General features: G+C 44.0%; 1 protein-coding gene across 6 annotated transcripts in view; it reads right to left on the minus strand.

Annotated features, from left to right (window-relative positions):
• GULP1 (GULP PTB domain containing engulfment adaptor 1) overlaps window positions 1–24246 on the minus strand; it is a 1895686-nt gene that overhangs the window by 811711 nt on the left and 1059729 nt on the right. The window contains exon 5 of one of the 6 annotated variants that reach the window (XM_069225935.1): window positions 20438–20542. The exons of the other annotated variants lie outside the window; for them this stretch is intronic. The gene's annotated coding sequence lies outside the window, so the exon portion shown is untranslated. The remainder of the gene's footprint in view (window positions 1–20437; window positions 20543–24246) is intronic. 6 annotated transcript variants of the gene reach the window in all.

Here is a 24246-nt window from a genome sequence, read left to right on the forward strand (position 1 = left end):
GACTACAAAGTCGCTCTTACAACTGTATCTGCCTTTGATGAGATGAACAATCTTGTCATCTATTGTAACATGTTTTAAGTTCACTCCATTCTTACAGGCTTTGCATTTGAAACACTTGAAAAAACCATCTGGTGTTTGAATCCAATTTTTATTCACCAATGCCTGTCTTATGTCACTCTTTACCAAGACATTCCTCATTGAGGTTCCTTTCCTATATGTAATAAGAGGTTTACTGGGTATTTGATCGCCTATCAAGGGATCACTCCTTAGCATGTGGCAGTATTTCTTTAACAATTTTGCTCACCTCCAGGTGTGCTGTATTCTATGTTGTGATAAACTTAGCAATGCCTGAAACTTTGCTCTTTTTTAGTCTACTAATATTGTCATCTCTACTTTGTTTAGAAAATAAAAGTGCATCTCTTATGCGTGATTTTACTTTAGTTCTTGCTCTATCTATCTAGAGGATATTCAGAGGCTACATTAGATAGAGCTAGAACTAAAGTCCCTGTAGACGATTAAATTAATGAACTGTGTTCCTGGAGTGCTGTCTTTCTTCCTGAAAGCGGGAGAAGTGTGTTGATATATATATCTATATATATATATGTATGATAATTTATATATATCTTCCAAAGTATGTAAAACATTTTATTAAACTAAATTATTAAACCAATTAAACTTAAAATGGTAAAATACAAACAACTAACAAACACTCTACTGCGTTTATCTCTGTACATTTAGAAACTATAAATAAAGTACGACAACATAGAGAAACTCCTAATCTATTGAAAAATGATACAAATCACATTCCTGGAAAAAGATACTTAAAACGTATGTACATTTAAAATATTAGTAAACAGAAGCCCACTCTAAAGCAGTTATAAAAATACAAACTAACTCCCTCAGACCCCACTAACTACTATCACACAAATTTTAAAAATTAAACTAAGACAAAACATTTCCTCAGCAGAAAAGAAGCCACCTGATCCACATTGCAACCCCCCACCCCCAACACCCTCCCTCCATGGAAAATCTGAAAATAAAGTCTGCAACAGCCATCAAAAACAGGCATGTAAGTATAACATAAAAAATTAGTAACAATTTTATACTTACATAATATAATTATATATTTCAATAGCAAACATTCATTTGAAATATGTAATTATTTACACTGTACACTATTTGCAGACGTAATGACAGCAAGAGCCACATACATCACATCACAGAAAGGAAAACAATACTATCTCACTCTTTCAGCCAAGAATGTACATGCATGAAAACTATCAATTGCAAATGTATTAAATATTACTCTAAGGCTTGCTATGGGAAGGCCACTGAAAAAAGACGGCATTGTAACTAATGTGAGGGAACACAACCATCCCACCCCCTAACTGTCACTGAAATAGAAGTAAGGCCTGTATTACAGGATTAAAGTGAGGCAAACTCCCAAAAGCTTACAACTAAACTAGGAAAAGATACTCTAAGGTCCCAGAGCACATCACAGGCCAGCTACCAGCTATACCTACCATAAAACGCATAACTGCTGAACCAAAAAAGCCAGCGGTATTATCCTTCCAGCCCCTAGAAGATACCAAGTTATTCAAATGCCTGAACACCTAACAACCACACATGATAAGGAACCCTTCCTCTTACAAGATAACCTTAGCAAAGAAAAATATATCCTAATACTGTTATACAGCAGAAAACATAATAAAACGTTGCCAATGTCAAACATGGATGCTGATTGGGACATTCAAAATGTGCCCCAAACATTAACTCAGATACACACCATCCATACTGAATATCAAAACACTAATATACTATTCACATATGCCCTTCTACATAATAAACAAAGTAGCACTTACTATGAACTAGTAAACCACATGAAAATTAAAACACACAACTTCTCCCCACAGAAAATAATAACAGATTTTGAACAGGCCATGATTCAAATTATCTTAAAACACACAGGCACACAAGGCTGTCACTACCATTTTAATCAAAGCATATGGAGACATCACCAATAAACTGCACTATGTGTGTAGATAGCAATAAACAGCCAATTTCCCTTTGAAATGTGAAAATAAATGTTTCTGCTACCTTATGTTATAGAAGTAGCTGACCGCTACAACTTACTTATAGAAAGTCCTTTATACCAACCAAACGGACACAAACTAGGGGCCTCATTATGAGGCTTGCGGTCCTGCGGTGAAGGTCCGACCACCACATTACAACCCTCGCAGGTGGACCTGCCAGGAGACCGCTGTCCCCTTCAGGGACATGGTTCTTGAGGGGGTGACAGAGGTCTAAATTGTACTCATCCAGGGTGTCACTGAACACAGCACCACCTAGCTGATTACAACTCAGATTTCTGCCAGCCTTTCCACAACAGGAACCCTGCCATGGAAAGACTGGTGGAAAGGCAGTAACAGGGGCCACAGGGAGGCCTCTGCACTGCCCATGCCTGTGGCATGGGCAGTGCCGGCCCCCCTGCTCAGGTCTATCAGAATGCGCACTGTCTGCTTTGCTTTGTCAACAGTGCACATTCTGAGGGGGCTAGAGGCCCCCCGTGTGCGACGGCATTGGCCTCAGTTCCATGTGAAGCCTGGACCAATGCTTCCGCACAGTTTCCACTGGGCTCACCGGGTCACTCCAGTAAAAACCTTGTAATAGGTCTGGTGGGGAGACCCGCCAGCTCCGAGATGGTCTCCTCACTGCAAATCTGGTGGTCGATTAGTGACCCTTAGTAGATTATTTTGAAGACACTTGAGTTAGCAGATTACACAACTCTTGACACAGATGTCAACTCAAATTCCTAATACTGTAGTGAAATGTCTACAACAGCACTATGGCTCAAGGAGCCAAAACCAACAATGCTGTAGAAGAATGGCACAATTATTTCCAATCCACTCTAGGCAGAACTCAACCTACACTGTATAAACGTATAGAAGCACTACAAACTGAACAAATCTACTAACTATGAATGGAAAAATCAGTAACCCAAATTAATCCTAAAATAAGCAAACAAACCAAAAGAATGTACAACATGATACAATATAGAGCAAAACACTTTATTAAGAACAAAGAAGTACACTACTTAGAATCAATAGCCAAAACTGTATTATAAAATAAGCAATATTCATCACAATGCTAAATAAAAGAATAATCCAAAACAGCATAACTAAAATATTTTGAAATAAATAATAAACATATTTGTATATCAGCCCAGAAATATCTATGTAATGGAAATTTGAAATAAGACTGATGAATAAAATTAGAAAATGAAACTCACAAATAAAATTGAATAGAAAAAATCAAATACAACACAAAATAAAATGTAACAACTAGCAAGAACATAAAATTGACATAAGTCATAAAATGTAACCTTTCCCACCCGCAACAGATGACTTAAATATAATTTACTAAATTGTAGCTTCAGATCTTCCTCTGTATCAGGTACTCAAATATATAACCCAGCAAAAATTGAAAAATACATTCTAAAAAACAAGTCTAATAGAGATTCATTGAAGCAATCCAAACTCTTAATGAACTCTTAATGAACCATAATAAACCAGAAAAAGTGTTTAAAAAAAGAAACGCCCCTAGAAACCTGAAAAATGAAAATAAATCAAACTTAAAAATTTTGGTTTACTAGAAAGCAAAACTGATTTCCTTTTAAAATAGAAATAAAAAATCTTGACACTCATGCAAAACTTTTGTGAACTTGTAAAATATGATACAATGCCCACTCACAAAAAACAGTACTTTCAAATTTAGCATAAACATCACAATTATTCAGCACAAAGCACATAACATAATGTAACATAACTATACATCACTACAAACTCTAGCTAAACATAGCCAAAAAAACACTGGTGAACAAAACTATGAATAAACCTACCAAAACAAAAAGCAATATAACTATGATATACAAGTATTCCCTAACTCTTACCTATCCACAAAGCCCTATTAAAACCTTAGAAAAGGTGTTACCACTTTCAACGATTAGCAGCACCCTCCCATGACTTACTTAGAAAAAACTCCAAAGTTGAAGTTATAAATGAAAAAAACAAGCATTTCCAATGCAATAGGTCTCACATTTGTGAGAGTTAGAGCTATTAGCATGGTAAATGACAATGTATTTGACCTATGTGTTTTGGTTTGGAGTGTAGTGGATGTATGAACAGAGATGCGGCTGCAGCACTGTCTAGAGGACTAAAAATGAGGAATTACCACTGGGACCAGAGAAGCAGCTGCAGCATTGTCTACAGGACTAAAAATTATGAACTACCACTGGAGCCAGAGAAGCAGCTACCAGCACTTCCTAGAGGACTTAGAATTAATAATTACCAACAGTTCCAGAGAAGCAGCTTGCAGCATTGTCTAGAGGACTTAGAATGAGGAATTACCGATGGGACTAGAGAAGCAGCTAGCAGCACTTCCTATAGGAGAAGCAGATGCAGTATTATCTACAGGACTAAGAATGAGGAATTAACACTTGGACCAGAGAATCAGCTAGCAGCACTGCCTAGAGGACCTAGAATGAGGAGTTATCACTGGGACCCGAGAAGCAGCTAGCAGCACCGCCTAGAGGACGTAGAAGGAGCAATTACCTGCGGGTCCAGTGAAGCAGCATTGTCTAGAGGACTTAGAATGAGAAATTACCAATGGGATAAGAGAAACAGCATGCAACACATCCTAGAGGACTTAGAATAAGGAATTACCCCTGGGACCAGAGAAGCACCTGGAGCATTGTCTACAAGACTAAGAACGATGCATTACCACTGGCACCAGAGAAGCAACTAGCAGCATTGTCCAGAGGACTTAGAATTAGAATTACCACTTGAACCACAGAAGCGGCTAGCAGCACTGTCTAGAGGACTTAGAATGAGGAATTACCAATGGACCAGAGAAGCACCTAGCAGCACTGTCTAGTGGACTTAGAATGAGTAATTACTGACAGGTCCAGAGAAGCAGCTTGCATTGTCTGCTGGACTTAGAATGATGAATTACTGAAGGGACCAAAGAAGCAGCTTGCAGACTTTTCATGAGCAATTACCAATGGGACCAGAGAAGCAACTGCAGTACTGTCTAGAGGTCTTAGAATGAGGAATTACCACTAGAGAAGCAGCTGCATTATTATCTACAGAACTAAGAATGAGTAATGACCATTGAATCAGAGAAACAGCTAGCAGCACTGTCTACAGGCCTTAGAATGGATAATTAGTGACGGTTCAAGAGAAGCAACTTGAAGCATTATCTTGAGGACTTAGAATGAGGAATTACCGATGGGACCAGAAAAGCAGCTAGCAGCACTTCCTAGAGGACTACGTTTGAGAATTATAACTGGGACAAGAGAAGCAGCTGCAGCACTGTCTAGAAGACTGAGAATGAAGAATTTCCACTGGGACCAGAGAAACCGCTAGCAGCACTGCCTAGGAGACAAAGTATGAGGAATTACCGATGGGACCAGAGAAGCATCTTACCAAACTCCCCAGAGGACTAAGAATGAGAAATCCGCAATGGGACCAGAGAAGCAGCTGCAGCATTGTCTAGAGAACTTAGAATGTGCAATCGCCCCTGGGACCACAGACGTAGCTAGCCGTACTGACTACAGTACTTAGAATGAGGAATTACCACTGGGATGAAAGAAGCAGTTAGCAGCACTCTCTAGAAGACTTAGAATGAGGAATTGCAGATGGAACCAGGGAAGCAGCTAGCAGCACTTCCTAGAGGACTAAGAATGAGGAATTACTATTGGGACCAGAGAACCAGCTGCAGCACTGTGTCAAGGACATAGAATGAGGAATTACCACTGAGATCAGAGAAGCAGCTGCAACATTGTCTAGAGGACTAAGAATGTGGACTTAGCACTGGGATGAGAGAAGCAGCACTGTTTAGAGGACTTTAGAATGAGTAAGACTGAAAGTGGATGAATGTGTGTCTTCCGGGCGCACAGCAAATTATTTCTGAAAGAGCAGTGGAGGGAAACATGGCTTGGAAAACATCAATTAAGTGTACCTGAGCAGAGGCACGAGAATAAATTAAACCTTAAACCTTTGGTGCCTTTCTAAACACTGCGTTTTCACTGGTGTGGTGTGAACACATTGCTATGGACAACCAAAAGAACACAAAGGCTGCAATGCCCAGACGGGAGGAGCGGCCATCAAACGCTGTAACAGGAGGAAGCTTAAACATAGTGTGACGGCCAACAAAAATATCCTCTTAGTGAAATTGCCTGGGAGGAAACTAAGCACACAAAGGAGGGACATTTAGAAAAATGCACCAATAAAAAGGAAGCATTTAAGACAAGCACACCAAAGACCGAATGGCAATAGTGGGTGTGGTTGAAGCCCATAGACTGAATACAGCATTTCTTGCAGACATGCTGTCTAGGCTGCTAAATGAATTCACCTTTGAAAATAATGGAGATTTAATTTACACATTTTAAAAAAATGCTTTAAAAAAATGGAAAAAAAATAAATAAAATGTGACAAAAATGTCAAAACTGTGTTCTTAAAATATAGAAAACTGTAAAGTGTAAATTAAACAGTACTATCAAAATATAGCATTTGACATGTACTTAAAAAGTACTTAAACATTATGCAAAAATTGTTTACATAATTTAAACATTGTTTACATAATATATTGTTTACATTAATATGCAAAAATAAATGCAACAATAGCATGCATTACAGAACAAAATTACAATGTACAGGAATGCTTCAATATAATTTATATGTTTTATTTAATCATAAAAATGCATTAACATATTGTTTATATATAACTAAGAAAGTGTTGTTTATAAGTGCAAATATCTTTTGTAATAAAAATGTAAATATGTACTTTAAATGTGAAAAGAATTTTAAACTGTGTTTGGTACCTTTGTCATTATAAAATATCGAAATATTAGTTTTGTTTGTGAAAATTGCAAAACCAACTCCTATGAAAAGCATTTCTTGAAATATCTTGGACATTAAGAGCCTCTTTACAAGTTTGGAGGTCAGATTGCCAGACCACCATGTTGGTGGACCTGAAAAGACCACCATGTCTGAGGTCTTTCAGACCGCCCTATTTGTAGTACCGCAGGCAGGACTGCAGACCTCCAAGCAAAAATAGCAGACCGCCAGCGGCGCGGCCACCTGGAAATAGGTAGTATGAGGTCCAGTGCCAACAGCACTACAACCAACCACTGACCATATTACAGGCACATAGTCACTGTGGTGGTCCTCCATGGTGGCCAACCAATAGTGGACCAAACCACAATGGTTCGTGATCAGCAAAATGTAATAGACAACTGCACATTGGATGATTTTTAGAAACAACAGAGCTAACACAAATTGCCACAGTGGACACACCTGAAAAGGACACTATAAAACACACCCCTTCACAGACCACAATACTTTGCATTTCCAGTGAAAAACACAGAAGCCAGAGTGGCATTTTTCCAGATTGCATATATTAGGCACCCCTTTTTTCACCATCCCATTGAACACCCTGCACACACGTTTGTCAATTCATACCCTTTTGCACTTCCCCTGTTTAGAAAGTCACCCGTTTTATTTTTCTTCCACCATGACACATTCAAAAATCCCCATTTTTCCTAAGAAGATGAGTTAAGAGTCATGGAGGATGAAATCAAAGGACTAGAGCCACAATTGTTAGTCCAGCATACTCCTCTCAGTAGGAAAACTGAAATGTGAGACAGGTTTGTTGACAGAGTGAATGCTGTAGGCACCACCCTGCATACAAAGGATGACGTCAGTAAGAGGTGGCACAATCTGAGCGACAGTTTCTATTCCCTGGTCTCCAAGCACCAGCTGCAGGCCAAGAAACATGGTAGTGGCCCTCCCAGTGCCCTGTTACATCTCTTTCACTGAGAGGAGAAGGTCTTGGCCATCCTGCATCCTGAGGGCTTGACAGGAATACCTGGGGGAGTGGAGTATGTTAAGCGTCAACATAAGAAGTTGACAGCAAAATGCCATGTCATGCATGCTCATAGCTCACCTTTTGCCACTGTCTTGTTCATGTACCCCATCAACATTCAATACCCAGAGTATCCGATTGCAAACACTGTCAATCCATATTGTTGGACCCAACATACTAAGGTCCATCACATGCCACTGGTCCAAATGGGACCTGTAAGTGTTTCATCATACAATAATAATACCAGGACTCATGGTATGTCTTAATAGGTAAATGTATGCCTTACCCTAAATGCAGTATGCATTTAATACCCAACATTTGGATAGTGTGTGTAGTAAACAGTGTTACCTGACTGCAACTTCCAGAAGGCACTGTTTCTATTACTCCAAATAATAGGCCAGTGTTCACATGTCCACATAGCCCTGTATGGGAACTCTCAATTGAATTTTATTCACCTGGGACAATACCATTTGTCAAGTGAGGGAAGTAGAAAAAAGTGGCCTGACTGCTAAGGCCAGAAGGCCCTCTTTCTGTGATTCCAACCACCAGACCTGTGTACACTTGTCCAAATACCCCTGTTTGGTAACTCCCAATTAAAGTGTGCTCACCTGAGAGAATACTATGTGTATAGTGTGTGTAGTACAGGGAGTGACCTGACTGCAATTCCCAGGAGGCACTGTTCCTGAAACTCCAAACACCAGCCTAATGTTCTCTTGTCCAAATACCATAGTTTGGTAACTCTCACATACTCACCTGGGGGGATAACATTTGTATAGTGATTATATAGTACAGGGAGCGACATGACTGCTAAGGCCAGTAGCTCCTGTATCTATGATTCCAATCACCAGCCCAGTGTTCACTTGTCCAAATACCCTTGTTCCTCAACTCTCAATTGAAGTTTATTCACCTGGGAAGATCCTATTTGTCAAGTGTGTGAAGGAGAGGAAATGATCTGACTGCAACTCCCAGGAGGCACTGTTTCTCAAACTCCAAACACCAGACCAGTGTTCAGTTGTCCAAAGATCCCTGTTTGGCAACTCTCATTGAAATGTACTCACCCGGGAGGATACTGTTTGCTAACTGTTGGAAAATAGAGTGGGTGACATGACTACAAAACCCAATGGCCCTGTTACTCCAAACCCAACAGCCCTGTTACTCCAAACCCAACCACCAGAACAGTGGCCACATATCCAAATATCTGTGTTTGTCAACTCTCAAATGAAGATCAAGCACAGATAATGCCCAAATCAGAGATGTATCTGTCAACATTGCCTTATCCTGACTTGCTAACCCAAGATGAAATGTTTGAGGACAGGAATGACACCTTACCCAGTGTATATAACAAGTATTCATAATGCCCAAGATGCCTCACCAGATTGGTAATGGCAGCAAAAACATTCACACTGCACTGTGCACATGATGACTCCAGTCACATATTCAACAGAGTCCTGGGTTTGCCTACATCACACTCAACTAGACCTCCAAATGAGCAAAGCCATATCTTGCCTAGCCACTGTTTTGCCTCCACTGATGGCAAGATGTAATTTTCAGGCCATTCTCCCAAGTGCTAATGGATCTGCACATTTCAGCAGCTGCTTGAGTCAAAATGAACTGGCATGCTTCACACATTGCATGTCAGTACACTCAATACCATACACCCAATACCATGGTTACGTTACTTGCCACAAAAGGATTAACTGCAACTTAACTTTGTACAAGGTGTCTGCTTACTGTAACTCTAAACCATTGGAGGCAGATGTCACAAGACAACCACTAACAATTTACATTTTACATCAACAGGTCGGGCTGTTGCTGGCTGTAGCAAAGAGTGCCACTACCATATGGATGAAGCCCTCAGTGAATAAGAAACTCCTGGTTCTGGACAATCCAGACAACCTGGTGAGATGGCAACAGAGAGTCTCATTGTGCCCACATCAATACCTCCCTGCCCGGTTGCCTCAACATCACAGGCAGCAATTTGCCCCTCCAACCTGTGTCCTGAGCACAGTCTCTACCATCTTGTGCCCCCAGACCTGGATTCTGAGTTGCAGAGCAAATGTCTGACAATAGGGTGCAGGAACAAGTTGGAGAAGGTGCCCTGTGGCAACAGCACATGCTTGTGGATGTAGCGTGCGTAGGGCAGATGCTGTGGGCCAGCTGGGTGAGGCCACTGGGGCTGCTGTCAACCAGGGCACCATCAGCCACATCTTTGAGGTCTATCAGGAGTCCCAAGGCATGATGGGTCAGGTATTGACTGAACTTGGGGGCGTGGCCAACATGGCGACTGGCGCAGCAGCTTAACACTGCAGCTTCGTGCCTGGCCCGCTAAAATATCCTGACTAAGGTGCCCAAAACCATTTTCAAGACATGCACCCTTTGCCCAGCTGCCCAGGACCATCACCCGGAGCGGCGTCCCCTCTCTGGGGCTCCGGGGCTGCCTCCTGCACGGGGGTGAGGTCGGAGGCCTGCCTGAGCGACGCCCACGTCTACGGCCGGTGAGCGGGTTGGCCGGGGCTGGGGCCTGCCTCTGCCCCAGGCCCTCTAGCGTATGGCACTGCAGGAGATCCGAACGCGACGGTGAATGGGGGGGCGCTGCACCATGGGGTCCGCGTTGCAGCTGGGCGCTCCAAGGAGGCCCCCCCCAGGGTGAGTAGCTGCCGCGGCGCTGGGCCTGAAGCGGACCTCGGTGCCGCACGCTGGTGTGAACCGCGTCTCGCTGCCGGCAGGGCTCCGGCTCCCCTTCCTTGGACCAGACGGCTCCAGCACCCAACACAGAGGTCCCCATGGCGCTGGAGCACTATGCCTGAGCAGGGCGTGACCCAGGTGTGCTGAGGCCCCCAAAACTCAACCCCCGGCCTACTATACGCGGCCATCACAGCGATTACGCCGAATGGGGCAGAAAACTATTATTACACATTTTTTTTTTGGGTTCCCCCTGCTCGCCATCCGGGCGAGGTGGGGACCACGGGGAGCTGCATACCCTTCAGCGGCGCAGACTGGGTTGCGGTGCGGGACGGGTCGCCGCCCCCCCCCCACGGAGCCTACCCAAGCGTAGCAAACAGTGACAAAGATTGGACTTGAAAGCCACCATTCCTGAACTTACTGGCTGGGGGGGGCTATGGCGCTGCCCCAGGCCACAACCGACTTGATCATTGCTGACCCACAGTATTCACAGCACACTGTAGCACTGTCGCAATACTGCTACTGCCCTAACCGCATAGAGCAGTCCTCACACCTTGGTCACACGTCTCTCCAGACGTCAAGTTCGCCACCGTTGGGCGATACAGTATTGGACACACGGCATATCTAGCATCAAACAGCGATCAAGCAATAAGGCGGGCTTGGGACACAGTGCTAAAATACAATACTAAACAAAGAGATCCAAACTGCAAACGTCACCATCACTAATATCCATGCCTAGCGTCGGAGAGACAGTGTGGCAACGCCGCCCCCTGCAAGCCATCAATCCTACACTCGTACTTACTCCACCAGTGTCCACTCAGTGCTGCAGATACCAAATGGGTAAACCGAAAACCCCACGAGCACCATCGGGTAGTATGGATCCTACTGCCCCACCTCCTCCGAGGCCCAATCCGCCACGCAGCTGGCTCTACAGAAACTGGAACCTATGCTGCAGACACATATAACGCAGTTCGAAAAGATCTTACAAGCTATCCTCGACACCAAGTCCACCCTGGAAGCCAAAATAGGTTCAGTAGCAGAAGATGTAAACGTACTGCGGGCAGACCAACATGCGCTGGTTGATAGGGTCAAGGAATTGGAGAAAGATAATATGTCTCTCCCTCTAAATGTGAAGAACCTCCAAGAGCAGTTGACTCATCTAACAGCCGAAGTCGTAGACTTAAAACGTAGAGCTGAGGACACAGAGGGTAGGTCAAGACGTAACAACATCCGTCTAGTGGGGTTTCCTGAGCGTGCTGAAGGCCCTTGTACAGAACTCTTTGTAGAACAATAGCTCGCTGACACAATTCTCAAGGATAACATACCGAAATACTTTTCAATTGAGCGAGCACATAGGGTCCCGGGCAGAACCCCCCCCCCACCGGGTGCTCAGCCTCGACCGCTAATAGCAGGACTCCTGAATTACCATGACAGAGACCTTATCCTACAATTATTCCATAAATCAGGTCCCGTACGATTCGACAATGCAGTGATCACAGCTTATCCAGACTTCACAGTGGAGGTGCAGAAGAAACGCAGCTCCTTCTATCGGGTCAAGGAACGCCTCCGTGAGCACAACATCAAATACGCACTGCTGTTTCCAGCCAAACTTCGTGTGCAGGACGATTCACGTACACTCTTCTTCACTACCCCGGAAGATGCTTGGACTTGGCTACACGCTAAGGGCCTGGCCGACCCGTTGGATGCTAATAACCTTATGGAAAAATGGTCCTCCCTCAAAACAAAACGCAGACAATGTAAAAAACACGGTGGCAAACCTACACTTGAATAGTCTTGCACGGAACGCTCTCTTCTCCTACAGGCAACGTCTCGCTTTGTAAACACCTCTCCAACAACCCCATCCACTCAAACCGAGGGTGAACTAGACCAGGAAGTAAACTCGGATTCGGCGGATTCTGATCGAGGCCCTGTTCTCACTCCGTGAACGGCAGACGACATTTGTTAGACAACCATAAACCTCCTGTACGTAAAGTTAGTGCCATGTTCATCACATTATGACACGGCCTGATCCGGGCGGCTGGCTGAGGCCTGCAGGGCAGAGCCGGGAACCCATTAACTCTGTACTCTAATCAATCATGGTCCGAGAAACTTGGTCTGGGCAACCTAATGACTCGGAATCAACATTCGCCAGCACCCCCTCTCCATATGTACTGTTTCTCCACGCTGGCAATTGCCACAACCTCAGTGGTTGTTATATATAGTTATCGTTAGTTTTTTCATTCACAGGCTTTTTCAAATGCCGTTTAACTGGGACCCCGCTTATATCAAACCATGTCACATCTGTCACACCAACAGACCCACGTACCCCAACAACAGGGGCACAAACTGGCTAACCTCAGAAGGGAGTGGGCACATCTCCACTACAAGAGGGAGAGGCGACACATATCACCTTCGCCTGACTAAACTTATAAACCCCCCATGACCTCTCGAACTCAACAATATACCCCAAAATATAAGATACTCACATGGAATGTGAGAGGCATGGCAGCATGGCGTAAGAGGCATCAAATTTAGACTTTTCTTAAGAGACATCAGATACATATAGCTCTGCTGCAAGAGACGTACCTATCCCAATCCACACTGGAAAGCACACGCTCAAAATGGAGAGGGCAACTCTACGGTACCACTTCCTCAACATTTGCTTGAGGGGTGGTGATCTGGATTGCCCCAGGGGTACCATTTGCCATGTCTCGTACACAATGCGGCCCAGACGGTAGATATGTGATATTGGAAGGCGTCCTAGATGGTTCCCCCTTAGCGCTGACAGCACTATACACCCCGAACACAAATCAACATGATTTTTTGAGCACACTCACCACTGGCAACCTTAGCGACCCTACGGCGGACAGCATATGGGGGGGGGACTTTAACTGTGTACTAGACAGTCACATGGACCGCTCATTTCCCCCACTAGAGACTGCCCCGGCCAACCGAACATCTCTAGACCTGACAAAGTGGGTCTCCAATAATGGCTTAAAAGACGTCTGGAGATTGGGACACCCTACTCACTGCGAATACTCCTTCTACTCCCCTGTCCACAAACTAAACACCAGAATAGACATGCTTCTTACATCCGCTTCCATAGCCCCAAAAGTAAGCGCATCCGAGTACCTAGCCCGCTCTATTTCTGACCATAACCAGCTTTACACAACCCTGGATTGGGGTCGCACCCACACCCGCATACCAACACGGCGACTACAGACAGAAGCTCTCACAGATCCTCCCTTTCATGCGGAGTTATCCAAATGCCTGGATGACTATTTTTCCCTGAATAGAAACACAACAGCATCCCGTGCTACTGAATGGGACGCCCACAAAGCGGTAGTATGCGGACATTACCTTTCAGCCACAATGGGGGTTAGAAAGACACTCTAGATCTCTAGACACTGGAGATTAAAATCCGCAAAGTCGAGATAGAAGCCTCCCAGAGTGAATCTGCATTAGCAGCACTGAACTCGCTTAGAATAGATTACAGGGAGGCAGACTCTAGGTTAAGCAAACTTGATTACAGACACTATATGATGAAACAGCATGCTGAGGGAGATAGATTGGGCAGACTATTAGCATGGTTGATACGCCAGCCAACACAATCCTCGACCATAGGTGCAATTCGCTTGAACTCAGGTAACATTATCAACACACAGGCTGAAATTAATGAGGCTTTCTCTACCTACTACCGAGCTTTATACACACCTCCTCCCCCCCTAACCGAACAGCAATTAGCTGAAATACTATTGGTGGTTCCCCAAAATCAACAAATCATTGACAACACAGATACAATAGACGGCCCCATTACCATCGAAGAAATACGTCTAGCCCTGTCACAAATGGCACGCAGCAAAACCCCTGGATCAGATGGCCTCCTAATAGAGTATTTTAGCTACCATGCTGCTCTCCTTCTACAGCCACTCTTGGAGGTATTCAACAAAGCACACAATAAGCTACAACTCCATGCGCGAAGCCCTGATAGTCGTGCTTCAAAACCCAGGGCGCGATTCCCTAGACGTGAAATCATACAGACCGCTCTCCCTGCTAAACTCAGATTGTAAACTATTAGGGAAAATCCTGGCAAATAGAATACTTCCCTACCTACCAAACTTAATACACTTCGATCAGTCGGGATTTATACCAGGCAGGAGCACCTTTTTAAACATTTGAAAACTAATCCACATAATGCATCACGTTACGGAGGCAGAGGCAGCGGCCCTCTACCTAGACATAGAAAAAGCGTTTGATACACTAAGCTGGGACTTCCTCATTCGCACGTTAAAAGCTATTGGTTTTGGACACAGCTTCATCAGCTGCATCAAGACACTGTACTCTAAACCTACAGCTCGTGTCAAGACGGCCAAGTTATATCTGAAGCATTCTTCATAAGTAGAGGCACTTGACAAGGCTGTCCACTATCCCCCCTACTATTTGCAATAGCCATGGAACCATTAGCAATCAAACTAAGAGGCAACGCTCGCACATGGGGCTAATCAGAGTTTAACACATATCACATTATTTCCATATATGCGGACAACGCCCTAATATACCTGCATAACCATTCCACTTCCATGGCAATGTCACTGCTGGACTCATTCGCATTAGCCTCCGGATTGCGCATAAACTGGTCAAAATCAAGCATCTTCCCACTTACTCCCGTGACAAGCAAATCTCACTTGACATTGCCCGAATATCAACTACCATGGTCGCTCACAACTTTCAAATACTTAGGCATACAAATTTATCACTCCATTGCTGACCTAAAAGAGGGCAATCTCGACAGAGCACTGAGGTCCACCCGAAGCTCGCTGTCGTTTTGGTGCTCACTCCCACTATCCCCCATGGGCTGGGTAGCTATAGCCAAAATGCTCATTCTACCTCAGTTCCTATACTATTTCACTGCCCTACCATTATCCCTGCCACGTGCGTTCTTCCACAAACTGCACTCCCTACTGACGGACCTGCTCTGGGGCAAAGACAGGCGCAGAGTAGCACTATCAATAACACAATACCCACAGGAAGCTGGAGTATTGGGTATGCCAAACTTTGAATTATATTACGCTGCAGCCCAGCTGCTCTGGCTCATCACATGGCTTAGGGTACCTCCACCCACAGAAAGTATAGGGCTGCGCGCATACACTGCGCCACAAACAATCTTAACTTCACTGCTGACTGGCCCCCACCACCCGCCGTTCAAGTCCATCCTGCTAGAAACAACAAGATTTTGCTGGCGCAGATACGTCCAAGGCAAGACCCCCACACCTCCTTACTCCCCCTTATTGCCACTATCCCAGTTGCCGGGAATCTGTGCACTCTCACGACACCATGATATGCGGGTCATAAGTACATTAAACGTAGGGAATTATTACTCAAACTCCACAATGCTCACCTTCGCAGAACTTGTGACCGCAGGGGTCATGCACTCAGGAGCCTTCCTGACATACAGTGCTATTAAAAGCCTACTCACCAACCTATGGGGCTCCGGTAATGCAGAACCATGTGAATCCCATCTGCTCACTGCAATCCTTACTATAGGAGATACAAAAAGCATCATAACTAAACTATTAAAAGGGCTCCTAACAGAGGCCTGGCCGGAACTGACGCATGCAGAAGCACGTTGGAATGCTGTTCCCCCGACACCATTATCACAAAAAGCCTGGGTCACAGCCCTCACGCTGACCAAGACTGTGTCCTGCAACACTAGACTCCGATACACCCAATTTAATTATATTCACCAATCATATTTATCACTGGCTCGCATTCAAAAGATGTACTCAAACACAAATCCAATGTGCCCTAGGTGTGCCACACCAGCGGCTGACTTTTATCATATGGCCTGGAGCTGCCACTCAATTAACACGGCTTGGCAACAAATCACTGATACCACTGCTTGCTCGGCATACGTCATCGAGCTAAGGATAGCAAACACCTACATAGATTTATAGATTTAGCATTCGCTGTATTCAAGCGCCTGATTGTTATGCACTGGAAAGCCCAACACGCTCCCCCACATACCGCCTGGCTCCGCGACCTACATAGCTGCTCGCTGGCTGAGGCACAGACATTACGCCAACTACAACACAAAGGCCTGATACAGGGTAGGGCCGAAATCTGGGATATTTTTGTGGTGAGCATAGAAACTAGGGATGACACATACCCCCCCTGAGGTATCCAACACCCCTGAAATTACCTATCCGCTCTGCATCATACACCCCCTTCACGGCCCTCCAGTTAATTAGCACTGACACCTCTATATTTTATATCAGTGCAACAATTGTGACGTTTAAGGGTGCCTATCCCCTGTCAGCGACCCTCCGGAACCGGTATCTTGTCTCGCTCACTGCGCTTTGGACGCTGGTCGTCCCATCATCCCCTCCCAACTTCGTCAACAGCTCCACAGCTTATTCACACACATAACCGATGAGCCCCCCTTCACCTCATCCCATCCGACAGGCGTTGCCCATTTTTACTCGTGAATTTAAAATGTATACGTTGGTACTTAGATGTGTTCCTAGCTATCAGTTACACAGTTTCAAGTTGTGTTCCTGTGCAAAACAACGCAATTGCACCGCACTAGATTATAAATATACACAAACGAACTGTAAAATCCTGAATAGTGTATTGTAAGAATGTTTATGTACAATGCTTAATAAACAGATTTAAAAAAAAAAAAAAAAAAAAGGGACTGACTGAACTCCGGGAAATCAAGCAGTTACAGAGGGACATGCACAGAGACATGCAGGAACAGATGGAGGCCCACAATAACAACATGGCCTCCCTAACAGGGGCATTGAGGGACATTAATACCACCCTGAGCTAGGATTTTCAACAGCAGCCTACCCCTTCCTTTGGCTCATCAACATCAGTCACATCAACGTTGGTGCCAGCCCCTGGAAGGGAGCCCCAGACACTCCTGCCTCTGTAAGCGGGGATGTACAGCACAAAATCCAGGTGGTGCGGATGGCAAGATACACACCACTTCCAGCGAGTGTCTTCTTACTGAAGGACCTCCTTTGTGTGCCACACATTCACTCTGTTGACTGATCCTGAACCACCTACCAGTTCCAATGGAAGACGTACTCTAGACTTTGGACTACCAATGGTGTGGCATCTACTTCAATTATTTCATTCACTATGAATGACCCCTTCATTGCTATTTCTTTCTTTCCCAAATGTATTTTCTGTATTAGTATTGTAATAAATTCAGCAATCACAAACTCACTTGCTTAATATTCACATTTAGCTATGTAGAGATGTAAAACCATGTGAACCATTCGATAAAGATACAAGCTTTTTGGGTAAGCAAGGATCCGTTAAAGGTACACAGTGTCCAGCTCATGATTACAACCATTACACAGCAACACATTAGTACAAGTGTCTGGTTAAACCAAAAATGTTATTACAATGTTCAGCTTATAGGCTGCCAATATGTCTGGACTTTTGGAAACAAGAATGAGTGACTCATACTGAGTAAATGAACATATTCCAAGGGACAGACCCCTAGACCATAGAAGGAAGGGATTAGTCCAACATTGTCCTGTAGAACATTAAAGTGGTTCATGTCAGGAGCTTGAGCCACATCACATACCACACCAAAGTAATCACATAATCCAAGATACAGACAGATGGCACTATAACAGTCCCTAGGCGCAGGGACATAATAATCAAATTCCCATGGATCTGGTGGCATGACACAAACATTTGTCAGTGTTGTGGCACAGTCACATCTACAACAACATGCAAAAAGAGAGTTTAGCCAATGTGAAGAACAAATTACCTGATCAAAAGCTAGGACTACATATTTTCAGACCACATGACGACACACATGAAGCACCAGGCCTAACACAAGACACAAAACAAGTGCAGCATCATTAAGGTGGGGATGTATCAAAAGCTAGCTTATCAAGCAGTCTTTGGCTAAATATTGCAAAGTATCAGCTCTCTAGCTGTGTCTAAAACACTCGACTCCACACTTTTTCACAACTACAGTTCATTGAACAGTCATTAGACTCATGGAAAGTAGATGTTGATGAGATCTTCTCACAAGTCAGCTCCTTCCTCTTCATCACTGTCGTCCTCACTTGTCACATCAGTAGTCTCATCCGGTGGCACTGCAGGCTCTTCCTCCTCCTCTAGGATGTAAGGGATATTCCTACGCAGGGCGATGTTATGGCGCATGCAGCATGCCACAGTGATATGATACAATTTTTCTAATATCGTCACCTTAAAATACAGAGGATGTAGTGTTCACCTCTAGCGCATGTGTGGTTGAACTCATATGAATATTCACCATGCCATGTATTTTTAGGAATAATATAGATGCTTGTAATATGCGCTTTATCAAATTCAGTGGCTTATGTTTGGTGGAATTGCTCACAAGGTGTGGAACGTATGTTTTGGTGTACAGGGTGCAATGTGACCCTGGTGGTGTTACAGATCATGTTGTTCCAAGTATGATTATATGAATGAAAAACATATTTACAGTTATATATGTAGGTGCCGCTTCCTATGTCCTGATGAAGCCTAGAATTGAAGGGCTGAAACTCGTCAACTAACAACACGAGGAGTGTCTTGAATTTTTTAATTTAGAGACTATGATATAAGATGATACCATATTCAACTGGACTTGAATAACTTTGTATTACAGATGGTATTAATCATTCACTACCTCAAATGGAGGACTGCTTTTGAAAAAGGTGTTTGGCAGCCCACAACTATGAATTCAGTTGGAAGCTTCTAGTGCTAATTAGCTTGCACTTAGTATCTGTTTTTGTAAATTGTGATGTATTTTTTGGTGTGATGTTTTGTATATACTTGTTTTAGTGGCGTGCATTTTATTATATGGTTTGTGATTCTTGAAGAAGAGCGAGACAAAGGGAGACAAATATTGATTTATTAAAAGCATAAATATTAGAATTAATACAATGTTTCCAGTGACTAATTAGGGTTTTCACTGTGATGTTTAAAATATATGCTTTTTTCCCTAATATATATCAGTTTTGCCTTAGTACTGTTTTCCAGCCCAGATATAGTAGGGTTACTAGGGCTTTCTCTTATTTTTTGGATAACACTTTCCCATGTGAGCAGAGGAGGGCTTCATCAGTCCTGTCCAGACAGTGAAATCTGGCCTTCTGGAGCCCAAAAGCCTGATCCCCTGGCTGCATGTTCTTCCATGGGTGTCGTTGAAGTGGACTTCCCCTTACGTAGTTGGATTCCTCAGTGGCATCAACAGCCAAGAACAGTTTGGCTATGCGGAGTCTCCTGTCAAGGAATGGGGCAAAAGTGCAACAATGAGTCACTCACTCCATAATTGTACCACATGACAATGCACACAATCAATCAGTACAGATGTGACTTACCACGCAACCATGTCCTCTTTGAGTGCAGTTTGACATCATCTGGGGTATGGTGCTGTTTTGCATTATGAAAGAATCATGGGCTGATCCTTGATAATGGGCACAGACGTTTGAGATGTTGAGATCCACCAAACAGACAAGTTAAACATTGATGCAACGGCCCCCACCACTTGTGGGAGGCGGGCAAACCCATACAAGTCAGCCTTCACGTTGGCTAAATCCCCACGTTGGAGGAACCTGATATAGCTGTCAATGTATTTCAACATTGCTGAGAGGAAATCCTTCAACACCAGACTGAACATAGTTTAGGACTTACCATCAGATAGGACCACTGTATGTTAGAAGGACTCTATGGCAAAGAAGTGTAATACTGACATGACTTGTACAATGGGTGATATGCAGGTTAAATAACTAATAGTTGGCATAAGATCTGGCTCCAACTGCAGCATACGTCCACTACTATTTACCTGTACAGATGATACACCTATATGACGTGACGTTCTTCTATGGTCTGAAGGTCTGGCAGTGGAGGGTAGACAGGAGGTTGTTGCATCCTCCCTCTCTCAGGGTACCTACAAGTGACAAGACATGATTTGAAACATTAGTCAGTGTGTCCAAAGTGATGCATGCCAAAAAAAATCATGTGACATAGCATTTCTAACTGGGTATATATGACACACACAGTACACGTCACACCTGGCAAGTGCACAAGGGTCACATGTGACCCCTCACTCCCATGGTTGTCAACACATGTCCACAACATGGATTTAGATGAAACAAAAGATGTGCCACACAATTGCCCCTTGAACTGTGACTGTATATTCTAACCACCAAAAACACCTTTGGTGTCGGTGGGCCCTGCATCACAGTCAAATGCCATCTGTGCCCTGCAACGTGGTACACTGGTGGTTGTGCAGAAAGACCCACATGACAAGACAGAATAAGGATGTTTGTGATGCCACAACACATATATTGTATGCCTAATTAGGTTTACAAAGCCAAAAACAGCATTTCAGGCCAACAAAATGGTGGATGTCTGACCTTCTCTACTGGACATTAGGAGCCATCTGGAACTGCTGGCAGAAGTCATCAGGGCAGTAGGCAGTTCAAAATGTGGCAGACACAGCTAACGTTGTTGCCTGTGGTGGTCGCGGCTCAATGTTGTGCACGTTCGATGAATTGACCCTGATACTGCTACCAGCAACGCTTCCACTACTTGAGCTGCTGTGTGCCGCCTCTGGGAGCAATCATGCCATGACCAGCAGGTGTTAGGGCCCCTGATTCTCCCCACAGGAGATGGAGATGCTTCTTCATGAGGTCCTAACCCTGTATTAACAGCTCAATGGCTCACCAGAGTAGCAGGTAAGAATCTCATAAGCACAAATTATTCTGTACTACACTAACCTTTCCCTCCTCACAGGCTACAACGTGCCCATGTGTACCAGTTAGACTTCTTGTGTGCCTGTTGTTGCAGTCTGTGTGAAATGAACAGGATGTACATTGTGAAGGGATAGGTGGCTAGTACTATATGTTAATTAAAGTCACATTGTGTTGTATGAGGTTTGTGGGGTCCTAGATCCTCCTTGTGTTGGATACAAATAACTTGGCAAGGATATTTTAATGACATCTATTTCTTCATGATTGTTGTAAATGTTGGACAGCATGTATGTGCATGACAGCATGAGCTGTGTATGCATCTTGTATGAGTCATTTGAAGATCTTGTGAGCAATATGTATAGTACCACAGATCTTTCAGCCCACTTCTGGCCTTGCCAAACTGTAGGCTGCAATCCATAGCCTGACTCACTCTGACCTTCAAGTTGCCACACACACCACATGCCAAATTGCTGATGGCCACATGATGTACTGCCATGCATGGAAGTGATGGAAATGAAGTGGCATGTAGATTTGTATGCTCAGGCTGCAGAGACCAGGGCCTGTCAAATGTATCTCCCAAGATGGGACATAGGCCATGCTGGGGTAGAGTCACTGTGGCTATGCAACTGTGGCACTGTGCCCACTCCCTGTACACCAGCAGATCCTGGCATGTGGACCATATGATGGCTCTAGTGGCAAAATATGTCCTGAGTGCCTCAGCCCAATGACTAAATTAAGAATGGGTACTGAGGTATGTCCATGTATGCATTACACATCATTGTCAAAATGTGTCTTTGACTCATGACAGGTATCTTACTTCCACAGCTCTGTTGTCACATGAGTTATATTTGTCCTATACAGGCTTAATGTACTAATCACATACCCATAGTTCAGGCAGTGTGTTAATTCCAGGTAGGCCATGATATGTGAGTCAGCACCTTGGTCACATAGAAAAAAACAGTGTGATGCATACATTTGTATGTTGGATGCCATTTCTGAAGGATATACACATATGTCAAAAGAAGTGTTTTGTGGTACAGGTACATATCACAGAACCCACCCCCTGAAGTGGCATACATCTGCATCTGGTAGGCAACATAACCTCACCTGCATAAGGAAGACACGTTCTGTACCCACCATACCAGCCCCTCCATTGTCACTCAAGTGTAAGGGTAAAGTATGTACTATGGCAATTGCCTGCAGGGACAGTATGCAGTGAGTCAATCTCCAGAGTGTGAATGTGTTGGTCCATTGAGGCCTAAGGAGTTTACCCTTCAGAAGCCACATATGTGTGTAGTGTTTCACAGTAAATGTTGGAGCATGGGTTACCTAATGTCAGTAGCCCTGCTTAGTGATTGTAGGCCCTGAGCAGGGTAGTGGGTTAGTCTGCAGATGAGTATATATGTCTGTAGTCATGTCGCTGTACATATTGGCTTGTTTGCTTTACAATTGTGGTGTGTTAACAAATTGAACATTCTAGCTTGATGTTTCTGACATGTGATTGACTTTACCATTTGTGCCAAACGTGTGATTGTAAACTCTTGATTTGACTTCTGTACCCATGCAGGTAAATGCCTATCAGAAGAAGGAGATATAGAGAGCCATCACCCAGAAGGTGCAGACCCTGGTGGTCCACTGCCAGTGGAGCACCCACTGTTGCAAGAAGTGGGAGGACATGAGACACTGGGCCGGAAGATTGTAGAGGTCCAGCTTGGGCTGTCCTCCCAAAGTGAGTGGGGCACACATCGGACCATGCCCCTCCCCAATGGCCTACATTCTGGTGGTGGCCTACTAAGACCTTTGAGGGGAGCACAGCAGCCACAAGTGGGGGGATTACAGGGCATACTTCTGTTTGTCACTTTGCCAAATTAATGTGTTAGTTTCTGACATCGCCCCCTGACAAGGAGGGATATGCCATGTGTGACACAGTAGATGAGTGACTGTTTGTGTACATATGTCATGTGTTGCATACTGATGTGCCTTGCCTATTAGCCCAGGGACCTAGGACACAACTGTGTACAATTCACAAACAATTTACTATCCGGAGTCAACATATGGTTGTGTAAATTGATTAATCAAGTATTGTTCATTGTGGTAGTGGGTGAAAATTCTATGCAACAGAACACTACTCCTCAGTGTTACAGGACAAAGGAAAGGACGTGATGGATCACTGTCCTTAGTCATATGTCTGGTCAAATTAGTATATTGGTATATGTCAGGTGTTGTGTACTGATGTGCCTTGCCTATTAGCCCAGGGACCTAGGACATAACTGTGTAAAATTCACAAACAATTTACTATCCGGAGTCAACATATGGTTGTGTAAATTGATTAATCAAGTATTGTTCATTGTGGTAGTGGGTGAAAATTCTATGCAACAGAACACTACTCCTCAGTGTTACAGGACAAAGGAAAGGACGTGATGGATCACTGTCCTTAGTCATATGTCTGGTCAAATGAGTATATTGGCATATGTCACCCAGAGGCTACTTGTCTTCAGAGTGTGACGGGTGCTTGTGCCTCACTATTGTCCGTAATGTGAAGATCTCCATCATACCCGTGACAGAGTATACATTGTTCTTTGGGTGCAGCTACAGATCAATACTTTCCCTTGGTAAGTAGGGATTGTCTATTGGCATGATTTGTGTGCCATCACTGTTGGCAATATTCCTTGTGCCTACTTGCTAGCATGTGTACCTTTATCTTTTGACAAAATGTGTATGCTGCTGTTTCATACATGGTCTACCTGTGTTCATGGGATGACTCCTCGCATATATGTGCATGACAACCTGTGTGTGTAATAGGACATTTGCAATGGGGGTACATTTCACATGGTGCTGCAGACAGGAGTGAATCACCATTGATTGTTTGCTGACACATGCCCTCAACTGTCATTGCACA

Source organism: Pleurodeles waltl, chromosome 3_1, assembly GCF_031143425.1.
Source record: "Pleurodeles waltl isolate 20211129_DDA chromosome 3_1, aPleWal1.hap1.20221129, whole genome shotgun sequence".
Taxonomy (NCBI): domain Eukaryota; kingdom Metazoa; phylum Chordata; class Amphibia; order Caudata; family Salamandridae; genus Pleurodeles; species Pleurodeles waltl.